Genomic DNA, 7,207 nt, shown 5'->3' on the forward strand with positions numbered 1-7,207 from the left:
TAAATAACCTTTTTCTAATCCATAGTGACCGCAAGCGAAAAAAAAAGGCGGTCAGGTCGGGGCGTGGGGAGAATATGAAATGATATTCGTGATAAGATAAAATCACGAACGCGTTAAATTCTTGCAGTTGAAACAAAATAAATCTCTAAAACGAGAGAAAAAATTAATTACTTAACAAATGAACGATATTCACGTTAAATGATCACATACTCGATCACACGGAAATGCGATCTTAGGTGAAGGGAATAGTGTGAGAACGTGCCATTTGCTGTCATTAGCACCTTTTAATCCAACAAAAAAAACAACGGCTTAACACATGTATGGGAGAAGGAAGGGAAAAGAAATAAGAAAGGGGCCCAAACGTGTACTTACGTGTTTTTTTTATTTTTCGACATGTCTTCTAGCGGTCGAGCAGATTTTTCTTCGGGGGTGGTGCAACGGCTCTCACTGCCACCAGACTGTAAAAGGCTATGCGTACTCTAGTACAGTGGCTGGCAGGGACGCAAACACACGTAAAGGGATGAACACACGCTACGAAGACGCTACGACTTGTCTAAAGGAGTTAAATCGCCGCGGTGTCTGGGCAGCCCGCCTGGAGGGAGAAGGCGTCGGGCACTGGTCACGAACTCTCTGAGGCCTAGGTCATTCTCGGTATAAGTAGTGACCGTTCCAGCTGGAGGAGCGATAGCAGCAGCTGCAGGAAGCATGGGGGAAGCGAGGTGAGGTCACTGGCTCCGTCTGCTACACTGATTGCTCCACTGTACACAAGGCCCACCTCCCCCGAGCCGCCCCATTTACCCCAGGGTGGCTAGGGGGCAGGAGTTATATATATATATACTACTGGATGGTATGTTTCACCTCTATCCACAGCAACTGCATTTTCTCCTTGTGCGGATGCAGGTCCTGCTCTGCTTTCTCTTTTGGTACTTCTATGACAGAAATAAGCATCCGCCCTGCAAGGGAGCCGCCGCTTAAAAGGACAGACGGCAGGCAGACCAAGCCACAAAGGGTCAAGCTCTCCACTACCAAGTCCTCGACCCCGGAGACACGGAGGTGTCTCACCAGATTTGTGATATTTGATCAGTAAGAGCGCCGATTTATCATGTTCTCCAAAGATGGCGGCAGCCATGAGGGAGAGGAGGCTATGACTGAGGCAGGCACAAGTGAGGTGAAGCCGAGTCAGATGGACCTGATCACTGCCATGCTGGCCGGTATGAGGGAGGAAATGGCACAAAGGGCAGAAGAGCAGGCACAGAGCGAGCAGGCGCACCATCTCGTCGAGATGCAGGCAAGGAAGGCAGAGGAACAGTTCTGCCAACTTATTGAGGTGCTACAGAGCAATCTCGCATCTGTGAAGATGGAAACTCAGCAGTACACCGACAAGGCCTGCAACAGCGTGAAGAGTGAACTGATGGAGGAGGTGCAGACTCTGAAGGGCGAGGTTCAGGGCCTGAGGGAGGAAGTGAAGGAGGAAAGGCGGCGTCACGAGGTAGTAACGTTGCAAGCAGAGAAGGCAGACGAGGTTCTGGCAACAGATGCCAGAGTGTCGATTTTTACTGGGGTCTGCCTGGGGTCTGTGGCAGGAAACCCCGGGCCTCGCAGCGTCGTGTCGCAGCCAGTGGTCGCTGCAGAAGGCTGGGGACCCATCGGAACCGCTCCCTTGGGTATAGGTGGCGGCAAACTCGGACCCGGTCAACCCGCCTCGTTGCCTCCCTCACCCCCTTCCTCCCCCCCAGGTGTGTTAGTTCACGGCACGCGTTCTCCACCCTGCAGCCCCTCGGCCTCCAGACATTCTGTGAGGCGTAAGCCAGCTGAGTACGACGGGAAGGTGGCCTGGGAGGCATATGTCGCCCAATTTGAAATGCTGGCATATGCCCAGGGCTGGAGCCAGGAAGAGAAGGCCCTGCAGCTGGTAACAGCGCTAAGGGGCCCCGCGGTGGAAGTGTTGGGGCATCTGCCGGCATCCCAACAGGCCTCTTACACCAGCGTGGCAGAGGCTTTGAAACGCCGTTTCGGGCACCACCACCAGGCCGAGGTATATCGGGCCCACTTGAAGAAGCGGACTCGTGAGCATGGCGAGACACTGTCCCAGCTGGCGCAGGATGTGGAGGCTCTGGTAAGGAGGTCGTACCCTGCGGCTGCGGAAGAGATGATCGTGGTCCTGGCCTGTGATTTCTTTGTTGACGCTTTACAGGACCAGCAGCTGCAAATCTACGTCAAGCAGGCACACCCTGAGGACCTGCAGGTGGCGCTGGCGAGGGCCTTGGAGTTCGAGGCCTTCCTGAAGGCAACGAATGGCCTAGGGCCAGCTGCTCATCCCCACCGTGACCTCCGGGGCCGGAAGGCTAAAGTGGAGAAAATAGTATTGAGGAAGGTGAGCCCGAGAACTTTCCAAGGCTTGTGTTGGGGCTGCGGAGAGGTAGGGCACAGACGTAGTCAGTGTCAGAGGGAGCGGAGAACACGTCCTCTCAACCAGACGGATTCTGATGCCTTCCAGCAGTGCTGCAAGGACTGTGGCAGGTATGGTCACCATCCGAGCGCATGTCCTAAGGCTAAGGAAGTGGTACAGGCGGAAAAGGCTGGAGAAGGGGGCCGAAACCCAGCCGTCCTCGGTTCCCGGGCCCCGACTTGGGTAAGCTGCCGTCGAACCAGCACGATGCAGGTGGAGGGCTCAATAGATGGGAAGCCTGACAGTGGACACTGGGGCTGAGAAGACCCTAGTGTGGCCTGATATGTTGGCCACTATGCGACTTCCAGACGCACCACAGAGACTGTGTGGTGTCACGGGGCATTGTGTGCAGCTCAAGGGGCCAGTGGAGGCTCGTATTGGCGTGGGCAGCACGGTGCAGCGGCTGCCGGTGTATGTGGCCGATCTGGACGAGCACTGCTTGCTGGGCCTTGACTACCTGACGCAGAGTAAGGCGTGTGTCGACCTTGGACGGAAGCTGGTGAGGGTGCACGGTGAAGAGGTGCCCTTGCTTCCAGAGGTTGGCTGTGCAGAGGTAGTTACAGCTGAGCGACTGCACCTTGCCCCAGGACAGAGTCTAGAATCCGGTGTCGACTGTCAAGAGTGATGCGTGGAGTAGAGGGCCTCGTGGAGCCCAGCCAAAACTTGCAGCTGGCTGATGGCGTAGCCGTTGGGCGGAGCCTTGTTGGACCAGGGGAGGGGTTAGTTACAGTGTTGGTAGCCAACTTCTCCGATAAAGACCTGAAGGTGCCAGCTGGTGCAAAGCTGGGCACTTGTGAGGAAGTGGAGCATCCAGAAGAGACGTCGGGGAGCGAGGAGTTGGTTGGTGTGGGGCCGTTGCCTGACTTCCTCGAGGACTTGGCGCACCGGCTGTGGCGTTACCATGGGCCAGGAAGTTACTCCTGGGGCCATGGTGAAAAAGAAGATGACGTTAGCCCCAGTAGCGGCGATGAGGACGTGGCAGACGCTGACTGAGATGAGGACGAGCATTTGGACGGTGAGGGCGATGCTACAGACGTCAATGGTGACCATGAGCCAGGTCTTGGGGCAGGAGATACCCCTCTGGGTGCCACTGCTAATCTACCGCCGCCCACACCTCCTCCAGAGCGACCCCAGCGAGAGCGAAGAAAGCCGCGCTGGATGAAGTTTTTGTGTTTCTGAGAAATGATTTTCAATTACGGTTACTTTTGTTTGAAAGAATTTTGTTTGTTCCTGAGGACTAATTTTATTAAAATTTTCTCTAGTTTGTTTCAGGTTTATGTATGTCAGAGCAGACGGGTCGTCTGCTTGATAGGGGGGGATAGTGCTACGCCAGTGGGTCTTTGTCTCTGTGCGAAAACATGTGTTAACATGAAGGGACCTGGGCAAACATGACGCAGCTGGCTGTGAGCGGAGGAGCGGAGGAACAAGCCGAGAGACGCAGTTGGGTGCTGCTCCTGTGAAGACCTCGTGTGTGCCCTTGTGACCTGAGATAAACCTGGTGTTGCCCTGTTATAAGCTGTATTGTGCTGTGTGACATGCTGTTTCCCCTGTATTGTGCCTATAGAAAAGTGTACGGGTAAATAACTTGTGTAAATAAAGGAAAGAATGTCATTTTGTGTTTACTTCGTGCCCTGCCTCGCCACTTGGCGTTTCCTCTCCTGGTGTTCTGGGACGCTGTGGTGTTCGGTATCTCTTGGAGCTGTTCAGTGTTCACGACCCTGTATATAACACGCCATCTGCCTAGCCTGCCTTGTGTTGGTGGCAGAGAGACGAGGCGGACCGGCGTAACAATATATACATATATATATATATATATATATATATATATATATAAAAAAATATATATATATATATATATATATATAATATATATATATATAATATATATATATATATATATATATATATAGGATATATATATACCAAAAAAATACATTTGTGTGTGTGTGTGTGTGTGTGTATTTGTGTGCGCGCGCGCACGTGTGTGTGTGTGTGTGTGTGTGTGTGTGTGTGTGTGTGTGTGTGTGTGTGTGTGTGTGTGTGTGTGTGTCTGTGTGTGTGTGTGTGTGTGTGTGTGTGAGAGAGAGAGAGAGAGAGAGAGAGGGGGGGGGGCGGCCAAACAGACAGAGAGAGACAAACGGGAGAAAGACAGAACTGACAGACTGACAGGCAAAGAAATAAAGAGAAGATGAGACATAGAGACAGGAGACATGAAAATTTCTTCCTGCAGGTATGCTATCGCATTATGTGTTTTATTTATCTGGCATCACTGCTTAAGGTTACCACAGCTTATACCAACGTTAGTCGACAACCTAAACTTCTAACACTAATATTGATTAATATTTTTACTATCATTTTTATTTTACTACATGATATAAAGCGGAGAGTTATCACCGACATCATATTACCTCCGATTGAATGTGCAAAATGAAACTATCATAAACAGATAGTGCTCATTACAATGAAGATATTGATACCATTAATAAAAGCAATATTAATATTAATAATAATAAAGGTGGTGATAATCCTAACCAAAACAAAAATAATGATAACTGTAGTAATGATACTGACAGGTATAACAAAAATAATAATAATAGCCATAATATTACTAATAATACAAGTATTGAAATATCCAAAAGCTTTCAGAAAACCCCACCCTCGCCGTGTCCATCATCCGGCCCTACCCATTCTGCTCGCCCGCCACCAGCACGCCCTTTCGGCGCCCAGAAGCACGAGAGAAACCCCCACACTCAAGAGCATCAGCAGGAAAGGCGTGAGGACTGTCTTGAGCTCGATGGGGGCCGTTGCAAGGGCATTACAGTCGTTCTTGTCGGCATTGAGCTGTAGCCACCATTTCGTCAAGAGTCCAGCAGAGCGAATGTTTATGACTCTGCATTGGGATGAAAGAGAGAGAGAGAGAGAGAGAGAGAGAGAGAGAGAGAGAGAGAGAGAGAGAGAGAGAGAGAGAGAGAGAGAGAGAGAGAGAGAGAGAGAGAGAGAGAGAGAGAGAAAGAGAGAGAGAGAGAGAGAGAGAGAGAGAGAGAAAGAGATAGATAGATAGATAGATAGATAGATAGATAGAGAGAGAGAGAGAGAGAGAGAGAGAGAGAGAGAGAGAGAGAAAGAGATAATTATTATCATCGTATTATCAATATTCTTATTATAACTTTTGCCAATGATGTTGAGAGGGGGAGTATAAAATAGATCCAGTTAACGACAGCAGGTAAAAAAGAAAGACAAACGGTAAGCATAAGAGAGAGAAAACGAAACCATACAAATAAAGGAGGAAGACAGAAAACGGAAGGACAAGTACACTGAACTAAAAAGGAAGATAGAAAACGAAAAGGGAAAAAATGAGTCACAAAATAGAAAGAACAAAGAAAAAACATCTTACACTTTGTTCATTATAGGAACCAGCGGCGAGTCTTTTGCCAGGCCAAAGGACGTGTAGATCGGAAAGTAGGACACGGGCAGCGCGAACGCCCTGCAGTCCTGTCCATAGTTAAGCGAATAGAAGACCTCCCATATCATAAGCGCGTATTTCTCGCTGAACACTCGCTCCATGCCTTCTGTATAGCTCGTAACCAAGTCTTTGTCCTTGGTCTCCTGCCATATCTTCTGGTACAGTGGGGTTCTCGAGTCCTGTGGGATATGTCAATAGTGTTTGTTGTTGCCTGTTTGGAGTAAAAGGGATGTGTTCATAACCTGGACATGATGCTTACTAAAGGTGAATATGGTAATGTTTCACTGGAAGAAGGAAATTGCAGATGCGAAATTTGGAGAAGCATAACTTTTTCAGAAGACGAGAAACATTATCACATCGATTGTGAAAGCTCACTTATTAGAGATATGGGATAAAACAACTCACTGAGGTAATGTTACTTTACACCCAAGTGTACATCAATATGACCTCCCATTTCATGCAAATCACCCATACTCGAAAATCATTAGCATTCGAAGAGCCTTTAAGGAATCCAAAAGTCAGTGACTCTTCATTGTCTATATCTTGGAGGTCCTTATAAGGAGGAAGCGAGGGTCCAACGGTAAGTGCCGAGACCAAGTTGCTCGTGTAGAAGGCCAGGCTGGTCACCTGTAAGAGGAGCACCGTCAGGACCACCGTGCGCTCTGCTGCGCCGTGGAAAGTTATGGGAGAACCTGGGGAAGAGAGATTGGGATCTGTATCATCTAAAGGTTTATCTATCACTAATATCATTATTTTATCATTATTATCACTATCTAATTCATTAATATGATCATCATTTTGTAAACTTGTCACCTGGGCGGTAGAACTTTGATCATTCAGTGACTGGCTTTAGGTTAAGGGTTGTGGTAGAGAATACAGGCCAATTCTTATGGCACGTTAGAAGTAGTGGTAGAGAATACAGACCGATTCTTATGGCAATATACATGATACATTACATAACAAGGATAGTTGTCCATATACTGTTTCTGCGTACATTGCCGTTATATTTTCATTTTTAATCATATCATTTATATCAACATTATCATTATTTCACCATCTCATTATTACCTGCCGCATCCTCCGGTTCGGCAGTAACTCCTCACCTTGTCCGAACACAAAACCCAGGACGGTGAAAGCGGAGTCGGAGAGAGTCGCATTTTGCTGACGGGGAGAAGGGCGAGACGCGAGGCGCAGGCATACCACCGCCGCTGCCACGACGACCACCATGGCCGCCCACACGCCAGGTTCGAACTGCTTCGTGTACACACTCCACATGTAGTCCTCGTTGGACGGTC

Source organism: Penaeus monodon, chromosome 40 (genome assembly GCF_015228065.2).
Source record: "Penaeus monodon isolate SGIC_2016 chromosome 40, NSTDA_Pmon_1, whole genome shotgun sequence".
NCBI lineage: Eukaryota > Metazoa > Arthropoda > Malacostraca > Decapoda > Penaeidae > Penaeus > Penaeus monodon.